Source organism: Pseudophryne corroboree, chromosome 5, assembly GCF_028390025.1.
Source record: "Pseudophryne corroboree isolate aPseCor3 chromosome 5, aPseCor3.hap2, whole genome shotgun sequence".
Taxonomy (NCBI): domain Eukaryota; kingdom Metazoa; phylum Chordata; class Amphibia; order Anura; family Myobatrachidae; genus Pseudophryne; species Pseudophryne corroboree.
This window is the reverse complement of record NC_086448.1, coordinates 142,179,052-142,192,977: the sequence shown is the minus strand read 5'-3', so window position 1 is coordinate 142,192,977 and position 13,926 is coordinate 142,179,052. Positions and strand designations below refer to the sequence as shown.

General features: G+C 49.1%; 1 protein-coding gene across 1 annotated transcript in view; it reads right to left on the bottom strand.

The window, feature by feature from the left end:
• Positions 1-13,926, bottom strand: part of LOC134929573 (ATP-dependent translocase ABCB1-like) — a 723,752-nt gene that overhangs the window by 288,651 nt on the left and 421,175 nt on the right. The window lies entirely within an intron of this gene.

Genomic DNA, 13,926 nt, shown 5'->3' with positions numbered 1-13,926 from the left:
TGAATTTGGTGGTGCAGAATTTTTTTAAAAACGACAGGGGCGTGCAAGAGATGCTGTCGGTGGCCAGAAGAATTGCGGGACACTTTCGGCGTACAGGCACCACGTACAGAAGACTGGAGCACCACCAAAAACTACTGAACCTGCCCTGCCATCATCTGAAGCAAGAAGTGGTAACGAGGTGGAATTCAACCCTGTATATACTTCAGAGGTTGGAGGAGCAGCAAAAGGCCATTCAAGCCTATACAATTGAGCACGATATAGGAGGTGGGATGCACCTGTCTCAAGCGCAGTGGAGAATGATTTCAACGTTGTGCAAGGTTCTGATGCCCTTTGAACTTGCCACACGTGAAGTCAGTTCAGACACTGCCAGCCTGAGTCAGGTCATTCCCCTCATCAGGCTTTTGCAGAAGAAGCTGGAGACATTGAAGGAGGAGCTAACACGGAGCGATTCCGCTAGGCATGTGGGACTTGTGGATGGAGCCCTTAATTCGCTTAACAAGGATTCACGGGTGGTCAATCTGTTGAAATCAGAGCACTACATTTTGGCCACCGTGCTCGATCCTAGATTTAAAGCCTACCTTGGATCTCTCTTTCCAGCTGGGGTTCAAACACCTGCTGGTGAGTAAATTGTCAAGTCAAGCGGAACGCGACCTGTCAACAACATCTCCTCCTTCACATTCTCCCGCAACTGGGGGTGCGAGGAAAAGGCTCAGAATTCCGAGCCCACCCGCTGTTGGTGATGCAGGGCAGTCTGGAGCGACTGCTGATGCTGACATCTGGTCCGGACTGAAGGACCTGACAACGATTACGGACATGTCGTCTACTGTCACTGCATATGATTCTCTCACCATTGAAAGAATGGTGGGGGATTATATGAGTGACCGCATCCAAGTAGGCACGTCACACAGTCCGTACTTATACTGGCAGGAAAAAGAGGCAATTTGGAGGCCCTTGCACAAACTGGCTTTATTCTACCTAAGTTGCCCTCCCACAAGTGTGTACTCCGAAAGAGTGTTTAGTGCCGCCGCTCACCTTGTCAGCAATCGGCGTACGAGGTTACATCCAGAAAATGTGGAGAAGATGATGTTCATTAAAATTAATTATAATCAATTCCTCCGTGGAGACATTGACCAGCAGCAATTGCCTCCACAAAGTACACAGGGAGCTGAGATGGTGGATTCCAGTGGGGACGAATTGATAATCTGTGAGGAGGGGGATGTACACGGTGATATATCGGAGGATGATGATGAGGTGGACATCTTGCCTCTGTAGAGCCAGTTTGTGCAAGGAGAGATTAATTGCTTCTTTTTTGGTGGGGGTCCAAACCAACCCGTCATATCAGTCACAGTCGTGTGGCAGACCCTGTCACTGAAATGATGGGTTGGTTAAAGTGTGCATGTCCTGTTTATACAACATAAGGGTGGGTGGGAGGGCCCAAGGACAATTCCATCTTGCACCTCTTTTTTCTTTTCTTTTTCTTTGCGTCATGTGCTGTTTGGGGAGGGTTTTTTGGAAGGGACATCCTGTGTGACACTGCAGTGCCACTCCTAGATGGGCCCGGTGTTTGTGTCGGCCACTAGGGTCGCTTATCTTACTCACACAGTCAGCTACCTCATTGCGCCTCTTTTTTTCTTTGCGTCATGTGCTGTTCGGGGAGGGTTTTTTGGAAGGGACATCCTGCGTGACACTGCAGTGCCACTCCTAGATGGGCCCGGTGTTTGTGTCGGCCACTAGGGTCGCTTATCTTACTCACACAGTCAGCTACCTCATTGCGCCTCTTTTTTTCTTTGCGTCATGTGCTGTTTGGGGAGGGTTTTTTGGAAGGGACATCCTGCGTGACACTGCAGTGCCACTCCTAGATGGGCCCGGTGTTTGTGTCGGCCACTAGGGTCGCTTATCTTACTCACACAGCTACCTCATTGCGCCTCTTTTTTTCTTTGCGTCATGTGCTGTTTGGGGAGGGTTTTTTGGAAGGGACATCCTGCGTGACACTGCAGTGCCACTCCTAGATGGGCCCGGTGTTTGTGTCGGCCACTAGGGTCGCTAATCTTACTCACACAGCTACTGTTATGATTCCTGTACTCCAGACCGAAGGAGATCTTATGGCAGGGATCTGAGTACAGGAAAATAAGCTGGTTGTGGGAGCGGGAGAGCCTAGTAACCCCTGGCGCCCTAACTCCGTTGTCTCGCCCGTGTTATCAGAAATCCCTTGCGAGACTATGGTTGCTTGAGCCCATGGCAGCCGCGTTCGAAGGGCGGATTATGTCTGCCCAACCCCGATGCCCCCGCAGGTCTTAATGGGAGACAAAGGGAAATCCGAGACAGGGTGATAACAAGGGGCCCTCTGACTAAGCAACCAGGCCAGGGGTTACAAGCTAACTAACTTAAACCAAAGGTATGTGCGGACTAGCCGCCAGGGAAAAGGACAACCAAAGATCCACTGATCCGTTACTCCTATCCAGCACCGCTGGATACCAGAGTGGATCTGTGGGAGCGGAATCCTCCGCAAAAGCTCCAGAACACTAATTAACTAAATAATAAACAGTAAGCGGACACGCCGCAACACACGGCTGAGCCGCGACTCACAAACACCACAGGATGTTAAAGGTGCTTGGTCAGACTCCAGGAACAGATGGTAAACTTCCGAGTACAGGATCTCTGAGGACAGGAACAACCGGATGAGCAGGACTGGAAACTCTCTGCAGCAGACACTGGCAAACAGGAAGCTCAGGAACTAGCAGGAACCAAGCTCAGAACTAAAGCAGACTGAAAACCCAGAAATATCACCAGCGTCTGTGAACTGCAATCGGCCAGCATATAACAGAGAGGCCTAATTAATAATCCAGAGCAGCTGGCCTATTGCATGATTCCAACTGACAAGATGCAATTAGCAGCCAGGTGAGGCTGAACACATGGAACAAGCTGCAATTACACAGACTAACCAGCGGCAGCAGACAAGAGCATACTAAAACAGAGCAACAGGAAATCCTGGCATGCAAGACAACTAAATAAACATAAAATAGAAATGAACCACTACCTGTGGTTCATAACAGTATCCCCTCCTTAAGGGTGAGCTCCGAGCACCCCATAACACCCACGGGGAACATAAACAGAAGTATAACATGAAATACCTAACAAAAATGCAAAACAGGAATGAACCACAGCCGTGGCTCATAACATTACCCCCCCCTTGAGGAGGGGTCAAAAGACCCCAATATTCAGACTATCCAGAACAAGAGATACAAAAAAAAAAAAAAAAACCCTGACACACTGGTCTAACAGACAAGAAAACAAAAAACAAGCTGTAGCAACAACTTGTAACAGTGCCCTCCCCTTGATGGTGGCCACTGGACACAAGACAAGAAAAAAAAAAATCTCTCTTTTTTTTTTTTATCAAGGCAAGAGTCAAAAATTATTTCTTTTTCTTCTTCTTCTTTTTACAAAGCTCTTTAGGTCTGACCAAGGTAATTCCCCAAACATTGTCTGAACTGATGGTACCACCCAGCAAGGCTGCGTTCAAATCAGAGACAGGTCTCTTACCCTTGGGAGCTGAACTTTCTGGTAACGTACTATTATTAGAAGAAGAAGTCAAAAAAGCACATCCTGCAGTCAAAGCAACGGGCTGGGACTCTTGTGCCGAGTTTACAGTATTTGGTGGACTCTCAGCAGACAAGACGGGTGACTTAGAGGAACCTGAACCAATTTCTTTGGAACCGTATCTTTTAACAATTGCATCACAGAATGCTTGGGGATCCTGAAGAATGGGATCTTCAGCTTTCATTAGGCTGGTCGCCCACTCAGAAGGCTCTCCTCTAAAAGAATAAATCAGATAGAGCCCAAGGTTTTCTGAAGTGATGCCCAGAAATGGTCTAGACAACATAATAGTGTAATAGTGTTTGAAAAGCGCCATAAATTGGGCGAAGTCCCCATCAAAGGTTATGGATGTTGAAATATCAGAGTCAGGATCTGTTTTCTTTTCATCTGACTGACTGGAGTGCTTTGCTAGGACCTGGTCACTATTGACCTTACTCGAGGCTGAGACTCTCTGAACCCCACCCGGGGCTGAGACTTTCTGAACCCCACCCGGGGCAGTGACTCTCTGAACCCCACCCGGGGCTGAGACTTTCTGAACCCCACCCGGGGCAGTGACTTTCTGAACCCCACCCGGGGCAGTGACTTTCTGAACCCCACCCGGGGCAGTGACTTTCTGAACCCCACCCGGGGCAGTGACTTTCTGAACCCCACCCGGGGCAGTGACTTTCTGAACCCCACCTGGGGCAGTGGCCTCCGGGAACCCCGCTGGGGCAGTGGCCTCCGGGAACCCCGCTGGGGCAGTGGCCTCCGGGAACCCCGCTGGGGCAGTGGCCTCCGGGAACCCCGCTGGGGTCAGCACCTCGGATTCTTTTACTGGGACCGGGCCGTTGGCCTCCCTGACTGGGATCGGGCCACCGGCCTCCCTCTCTGAGTCGATAATTATCGAAAGTTCTCCCGGGACTATGACTTCCGGGACTTTTGCTGAAGCAATAACGTTCAGATCCTCCACTAATGCTATGCTTCTTAAGTTCTTTCCTGGGGAAGCGACTTCTAGACCCTTCTTTGGGGCTGCGTCTCTCGAGACCCCACTTGGGGATATTACTTCAAAGATTCCTTCTGGGGTTTTGCTTCTCGAGTTCCCTTCAAGAACTATGGTTTTAGATACCCTTTCTGGGATTGCGCTTTTCAAATCCCTACCTGGGGTAACAGCTTCTGAGACCCCTTCCGGTATGGACACCTGAACTATAATATTTGATGTCCCTCTATAAGCTAGGGCATCGGGTACCGCTCCAGCACTCTGGGCATCGGGTACCGCTCCAGCATTCTGGGCATCGGGTACCGCTCCAGCACTCTGGGCATCGGGTACCGCTCCAGCACTCTGGGCATCGGGTACCGCTCCAGCACTCTGGGCATCGGGTACCGCTCCAGCACTCTGGGCATCGGGTACCGCTCCAGCACTCTGGGCATCGGGTACCACTCCAGGACCCTGGGCATCGGGCACCACTCCAGGACCCTGGGCATCGGGCACCACTCCAGGACCCTGGGCATCGGGCACCACTCCAGGACCCTGGGCATCGGGCACCACTCCAGGACCCTGGGCATCGGGCACCACTCTAGGAACCTGGGCATCGGGCACCCCTCCAGGGACTTGCAACTCCGCTTCCACAGGAACCTCAAGAGAGGAGAGAAACATTCTCTTTTGATTCCTGAATCTATAATGGGGCTCCCTTGCCCAAGGACCCCAATTATAGGACAGAGAGCTTTTTTGTGTGGGTTGTGTGACAAGTACCTCTGCCACAGTAGAGACAGGAGTAGGTCTTGTATCATGACTCAACTTGGCCAGAGGGCAAGACTCGTCACCACACTTTGGTTTGCGCAACTCACAGGTCTGCAGATAATGGCCTAAACCCCCACAATATAGGCATAAGTTTAAGTTTCTGCGACGCAGACGCTCCTCTTCTGAGAGCCTGGGCCGCAGAAAACTTTTAAACCTTTTCTCTTCAATTAAATCAGAGGATTCTCTTGTCACCATACTGTGAACAAGAGTCTCTTTAGAGATAGATGTACTCTCAACGACTTCTGGAAAAATGAGCAAGATTTTAGTCAGAAGGTTTTGCAGTTGCTTTAGGGATTGCTGCCAAACTTGTAGTCGCTCTGGTCTCAAAGCACTGAATACAGAGTTCAGGGCTTCGAGAGATGCCTGCAGGGCTTGCATAGTAGACATAGGAGGATTTAAGACAAGGCAAGACAAGGCAAGACAAGACAAGACAAGACAAGGCAAGACTAAATTTAGCTAAACAAATCAAGACTTTTTTTTTTTTTTTTTTAAACACCGGACTGGATTCTAAACACCGGACTGGATTCTAAACACCGGACTGGAGTCTGCACACTGAATTCTATACAGGACTGGATTCTAAACACCGGATTGGATTCTGCACACTGAATTCTAGACAGGACTGGATTCTAGACTAGACACTGGACTGGGCCAAAAAAGAAAAAAAAGTTTTATTTCTTTTTTGTGGTATGGCTGGTGATAATGTTATGATTCCTGTACTCCAGACCGAAGGAGATCTTATGGCAGGGATCTGAGTACAGGAAAATAAGCTGGTTGTGGGAGCGGGAGAGCCTAGTAACCCCTGGCGCCCTAACTCCGTTGTCTCGCCCGTGTTATCAGAAATCCCTTGCGAGACTATGGTTGCTTGAGCCCATGGCAGCCGCGTTCGAAGGGCGGATTATGTCTGCCCAACCCCGATGCCCCCGCAGGTCTTAATGGGAGACAAAGGGAAATCCGAGACAGGGTGATAACAAGGGGCCCTCTGACTAAGCAACCAGGCCAGGGGTTACAAGCTAACTAACTTAAACCAAAGGTATGTGCGGACTAGCCGCCAGGGAAAAGGACAACCAAAGATCCACTGATCCGTTACTCCTATCCAGCACCGCTGGATACCAGAGTGGATCTGTGGGAGCGGAATCCTCCGCAAAAGCTCCAGAACACTAATTAACTAAATAATAAACAGTAAGCGGACACGCCGCAACACACGGCTGAGCCGCGACTCACAAACACCACAGGATGTTAAAGGTGCTTGGTCAGACTCCAGGAACAGATGGTAAACTTCCGAGTACAGGATCTCTGAGGACAGGAACAACCGGATGAGCAGGACTGGAAACTCTCTGCAGCAGACACTGGCAAACAGGAAGCTCAGGAACTAGCAGGAACCAAGCTCAGAACTAAAGCAGACTGAAAACCCAGAAATATCACCAGCGTCTGTGAACTGCAATCGGCCAGCATATAACAGAGAGGCCTAATTAATAATCCAGAGCAGCTGGCCTATTGCATGATTCCAACTGACAAGATGCAATTAGCAGCCAGGTGAGGCTGAACACATGGAACAAGCTGCAATTACACAGACTAACCAGCGGCAGCAGACAAGAGCATACTAAAACAGAGCAACAGGAAATCCTGGCATGCAAGACAACTAAATAAACATAAAATAGAAATGAACCACTACCTGTGGTTCATAACAGCTACCTCATTGCGCCTCTTTTTTTCTTTGCGTCATGTGCTGTTTGGGGAGGGTTTTTTGGAAGGGACATCCTGCGTGACACTGCAGTGCCACTCCTAGATGGGCCCGGTGTTTGTGTCGGCCACTAGGGTCGCTTATCTTACTCACACAGCGACCTCGGTGCAAATTTTAGGACTAAAAATAATATTGTGAGGTGTGAGGTATTCAGAATAGACTGAAAATGAGTGTAAATTATGGTTTTTGAGGTTAATAATACTTTGGGATCAAAATGACCGCCAAATTCTATGATTTAAGCTGTTTTTTAGGTTTTTTGGAAAAAAACACCCGAATCCAAAACACACCCGAATCCGACAAAAAAAAATTCGGTGAGGTTTTGCCAAAACGCGGTCGAACCCAAAACACGGCCGCGGAACCGAACCCAAAACCAAAACACAAAACCCGAAAAATTTCCGGCGCTCATCTCTAGTGAGTTCTGTGTTGTAGGGGTCTCGTTGTACGTGCAACCTTTGATCCTGTAGTTGATATCCTTAACTTGATAAACAGAAACAGATCATGGTGCAGACCAACATTTTAGGGGACCAAGGATTTATTTAAGGAAAACTCACAATTAATATGAATTAAAAAAGCATATCACCACTCAGGGTAAGAAGAACAGGATGCTGGCGTAACTGATATTCCAAAATAAACGGGGTCCCTTTATACGTGTAACCTTTGATCCTGTAGTTAATATCCTTAACCTCCCAGATGGTCCAAGGACTCCGCTAGTGGTTCCGGATACCACAAAAGGCAGAATGGAGGATAAATGAAGTCCAGCGTCAGGTCACCCACGGTCAGATAGAAACACCAATTTGCTCAACGCGTTTCGGACGCTCAGGTCCTTCCTCAGGAGCGGAGTCCTTGGACCATCTGGGAGGTTAAGGATATTAACTACAGGATCAAAGGTTACACGTATAAAGGGACCCCGTTTATTTCGGAAGTGGTGATATGCTTTTTTCATTCATATTAATTGTGAGTTTTCCTTAAATAAATCCTTGGTCCCCTAAAATGTTGGTCTGCACCATGATCTGTTTCTGTTTATCAAGTTAAGGATATCAACTACAGGATCAAAGGTTGCACGTACAACGAGACCCCTACAACACAGAACTCACTACACTTGGAATTGATAAGGACATTTCATGTAAGGCCTATTGGTATTTGCGCCACTCCTCAATTCTCTTTTATAGGATAAACAGTGAGTCAGATTTTCTGACTCCAGCCGTCCTGGAAATATATATTTTCAGGGCCCTGGCAACGTCTAGCAACTTGGAGTCCTCCAAGTCCCTAGTAGCCGCAGGCACCACAATAGGCTGGTTCAGGTGAAACGCTGACACCACCTTAGGGAGAAACTGAGGACGAGTCCTCAATTCCGCCCTGTCCGAATGGAAAATCAGATAAGGGCTTTTACAGGATAAAGCCGCCAATTCCGACACGCGCCTGGACGAAACCAGGGCCAACAGCATGACCACTTTCCACGTGAGATATTTTAAATCTACAGATTTAAGTGGTTCAAACCAATGTGATTTTAGGAACCCCAAAACTACATTGAGATCCCAAGGTGCCACTGGAGGCACAAAAGGAGGCTGTATATGCAGCACCCCCTTGACAAACGTCTGAACTTCAGGAACTGAAGCCAGTTCTTTCTGGAAGAAAATCGACAGGGCCGAAATCTGAACCTTAATGGATCCCAATTTGAGGCCCATAGACACTCCTGTTTGCAGGAAATGCAGGAATCGACCCAGTTGAAATTCCTCCGTCGGGGCCTTCCTGGCCTCGCACCACGCAACATATTTTCGCCAAATGCGGTGATAATGCTTTCCGGTTACATCCTTTCTGGCTTTTATCAAAGTAGGGATGACTTCTTCTGGAATGCCTTTTCCTTCAGGATCCGGCGTTCAACCGCCATGCTGTCAAACGCAGCCGCGGTAAGTCTTGGAACAGACAGGGTCCCTGCTGGAGCAGGTCCCTTCTTAGAGGTAGAGGCCACGGGTCCTCTGTGAGCATCTCTTGAAGTTCCGGGTACCAAGTCCTTCTTGGCCAATCCGGAGCCACGAGTATAGTTCTTACTCCTCTCCGTCTTATAATTCTCAGTACCTTGGGTATGAGCGGCAGAGGAGGGAACACATAAACCGACTGGTACACCCACAACGTTACCAGGGTGTCCACAGCTATCGCCTGAGGGTCCCTTGACCTGGCGCAATAATTTTTAGTTTTTTGTTGAGGCGGGACGCCATCATGTCCACCTTTGGTTTTTCCCAACGGCTTACAATCATGTGGAAAACCTCCGGGTGAAGTCCCCAATCTCCCGGGTGGAGGTCGTGTCTGCTGAGGAAGTCTGCTTCCCAGTTGTCCACTCCCGGAATAAACACTGCTGACAGTGCTATCACATGATTTTCCGCCCATCGGAGAATCCTTGCAGCTTCTGCCATTGCCCTCCTGCTTCTTGTGCCGCCCTGTCTGTTTACGTGGGCGACCACCGTGATGTTGTCCGACTGGATCAACACCGGCTGGTCCTGAAGCAGAGGTCTCGCTTGGCTTAGGGCATTGTAAATGGCCCTTAGCTCCAGGATATTTATGTGAAGTGAGGTCTCCAGGTTTGACCACACTCCCTGGAAATTTCTTCCCTGTGTAACTGCTCCCCAGCCTCGAAGGCTGGCATCCGTGGTCACCAGGACCCAGTCCTGAATGCCGAATCTGCGGCCCTCTAAAAGATGAGCACTCTGCAACCACCACAGGAGAGACACCCTTGTCCTTGGTGACAGAATTATCCTCTGATGCATCTGAAGATGCGATCCGGACCATTTGTCCAGCAGGTCCCACTGGAAAGTTCTTGCGTGGAATCTGCCGAATGGAATTGCTTCGTAAGAAGCCACCATTTTTCCCAGGACCTTTGTGCATTGATGCACCGATACTTGACCTGGTTTTAGGAGGTTTCTGACTAGATCGGATAACTCCCTGGCTTTCTCCTCCGGGAGAAATACCTTTTTCTGGACTGTGTCCAGAATCATCCCTAGAAACAGAAGACGTGTCGTCGGGATCAGCTGCGATTTTGGAATATTGAGAATCCAACCGTGCTGTCGTAACACTTCTTGAGATAGTGCTACCCCGACTACCAACTATTCCCTGGATCTCGCCCTTATCAGGAGATCGTCCAAGTACGGGATAATTAAAACTCCCTTCCTTCGAAGGAGTATCATCATTTCGGCCATTACCTTGGTAAAGACCTGCGGTGCCGTGGACAATCCAAACGGCAGCGTTTGGAACTGATAGTGGCAGTTCTGTACCACAAACCTGAGGTACCCTTGGTGAGAAGGGTAAATTGGGACATGCAGGTAAGCATCCTTGATGTCCAGAGACACCATATAATCCCCGTCCTCCAGGCTCGAGATAACTGCTCTGAGTGACTCCATCTTGAATTTGAACTTCTTTATGTAAGTGTTCAATGACTTTAGATTTAAAATGGGTCTCACCGAGCCGTCCGGCTTCGGTACCACAAACATTGTGGAATAATACCCCTTTCCTTGTTGCAGGAGGGGTACCTTGATTATCACCTGCTGGGAATACAGCTTGTGAATAGCTTCTAATACCGCCTCCCTGTCGGAAGGAGTCGTCGGTAAGGCAGACTTTCGGAAACGGCGAAGGGGAGTCATCTCGAATTCCAATTTGTACCCCTGAGATACTACCCGAAGGATCCAGGGATCTACCTGTGAGCGAGCCCACTGTGCGCTGAAATTCTTGAGACGGGCACCCACCGTACCCGAGTCCGCCTCTAGAGCCCCAGCGTCATGCTGAAGACTTGGCGGAAGTGGGGGAGGACTTCTGTTCCTGGGAACTGGCTGTTTGCTGCAGCCTTTTTCCTCTCCCTCTGCCACGGGGCAGAAAAGAGGAGCCTTTTGCCCGCTTGCCCTTATGGGGCCGAAAGGACTGCGCATGATAATACGATGTCTTCTTTTGCTGAGAGGCTACCTGGGGTAAAAACGTGGATTTCCCAGCAGTTGCCGTGGAAACCAGGTCCGACAGACCTACCCCAAATAACTCCTACCCTTTATAAGGCAAAACTTCCATATTCCTTTTAGAATCGGCATCACCTGACCACTGCCGAGTCCATAACCCCCTTCTGCCGGAAATGGACATAGCACTTACTCGTGATGCCAGTCGGCAAATATCTGTCTGTGCATCACGCATGTATAAAAATGCATATTTTAAATGCTCTACAGTCAGTAATATTAGTGATGAGCACCGGAAATTTTTCGGGTTTTGTGTTTTGGTTTTGGGTTCGGTTCCGCGGCCGTGTTTTGGGTTCGAACGTGTTTTGGCAAAACCTCACCGAATTTTTTTTGTCGGATTCGGGTGTGTTTTGGATTCGGGTGTTTTTTTCAAAAAACCCTAAAAAACAGCTTAAATCATAGAATTTGGGGGTCATTTTGATCCCAAAGTATTATTAACCTCAATAAACATAATTGCCACTCATTTTCAGTCTATTCTGAACACCTCAAACCTCACAATATTATTTTTAGTCCTAAAATTTGCACCGAGGTCGCTGGATGACTAAGCTCAGCGACCCAAGTGGCCGACACAAACACCTGGCCCATCTAGGAGTGGCACTGCAGTGTCACGCAGGATGGCACTTCAAAAAACGACTCCCCAAACAGCACATGACGCAAAGAAGAAAAAAAAGAGGCGCAATGAGGTAGTTGTGTGACTAAGCTAAGCGACCCTAGTGGCCAACACAAACACCTGGCCATTCTAGGAGTGGCACTGCAGTGTCACGCAGGATGGCCCTTCAAAAAACTACTCCCCAAACAGCACATGACGCAAAGAAGAAAAAAAAGATGCGCAATGAGGTAGCTGTGTGACTAAGATAAGCGACCCTAGTGGCCGACACAAACACCTGGCCCATCTAGGAGTGGCACTGCAGTGTCACGCAGGATGGCCCTTCCAAAAAACACCCCCCAAACAGCACATGACGCAAAGAAAAAAAGAGGCGCAATGAGGTAGCTGTGTGACTAAGATAAGTGACCCAAGTGGCCAACACAAACACCTGGCCCATCTAGGAGTGGCACTGCAGTGTCACGCAGGATGGCCCTTCCTAAAAACACCCCCCAAACAGCACATGACGCAAAGAAAAAAAGAGGCGCAATGAGGTAGCTGTGTGACTAAGATAAGCGACCCAAGTGGCCGACACAAACACCTGGCCCATCTAGGAGTGGCACTGCAGTGTCACGCAGGATGGCCCTTCAAAAAACTACTCCCCAAACAGCACATGACGCAAAGAAGAAAAAAAAGAGGCGCAATGAGGTAGTTGTGTGACTAAGATAAGCGACCCTAGTGGCCGACACAAACACCTGGCCCATCTAGGAGTGGCACTGCAGTGTGACGCAGGATGGCCCTTCCAAAAAACACCCCCCAAACAGCACATGACGCAAAGAAAAAAAGAGGCGCAATGAGGTAGCTGTGTGACTAAGATAAGTGACCCAAGTGGCCAACACAAACACCTGGCCCATCTAGGAGTGGCACTGCAGTGTCACGCAGGATGGCCCTTCCAAAAAACACCCCCCAAACAGCACATGACGCAAAGAAAAAAAGAGGCGCAATGAGCTAGCTGTGTGACTAAGATAAGCGACCCAAGTGGCCGACACAAACACCTGGCCCATCTAGGAGTGGCACTGCAGTGTCACGCAGGATGGCCCTTCAAAAAACTACTCCCCAAACAGCACATGACGCAAAGAAGAAAAAAAAGAGGCGCAATGAGGTAGTTGTGTGACTAAGATAAGCGACCCTAGTGGCCGACACAAACACCTGGCCCATCTAGGAGTGGCACTGCAGTGTGACGCAGGATGGCCCTTCCAAAAAACACCCCCCAAACAGCACATGACGCAAAGAAAAAAAGAGGCGCAATGAGGTAGCTGTGTGACTAAGATAAGCGACCCTAGTGGCCGACACAAACACCTGGCCCATCTAGGAGTGTCACTGCAGTGTCACGCAGGATGGCCCTTCCAAAAACTACTCCCCAAACAGCACATGACGCAAAGAAAAATGAAAGTAAAAAGAGGTGCAAGATGGAATTGTCCTTGGGCCCTCCCACCCACCCTTATGTTGTATAAACAGGACATGCACACTTTAACCAACCCATCATTTCAGTGACAGGGTCTGCCACACGACTGTGACTGAAATGACGGGTTGGTTTGGACCCCCACCAAAAAAGAAGCAATTAATCTCTCCTTGCACAAACTGGCTCTACAGAGGCAAGATGTCCACCTCATCATCATCCTCCGATATATCACTGTGTACATCCCCCTCCTCACAGATTATTAATTCGTCCCCACTGGAATCCACCATCTCAGCTCCCTGTGTACTTTGTGGAGGCAATTGCTGCTGGTGAATGTCTCCACGGAGGAATTGATTATAATTCATTTTAATGAACATCATCTTCTCCACATTTTCTGGATGTAACCTCGTACGCCGATTGCTGACAAGGTGAGCGGCGGCACTAAACACTCTTTCGGAGTACACACTTGTGGGAGGGCAACTTCGGTAAAATAAAGCCAGTTTGTGCAAGGGCCTCCAAATTGCCTCTTTTTCCTGCCAGTACAAGTACGGACTGTCTGACGTGCCTACTTGGATGCGGTCTCTCATATAATCCTCCACCATTCTTTCAATGGGGAGAGAATCATATGCAGTGACAGTAGACGACATGTCCGTAATCGTTGTCAGGTCCTTCAGTCCGGACCAGATGTCAGCATCAGCAGTCGCTCCAGACTGCCCTGCATCACCGCCAGCGGGTGGGCTCGGAATTCTGAGCCTTTTCCTCGCACCCCCAGTTGCGGGAGAA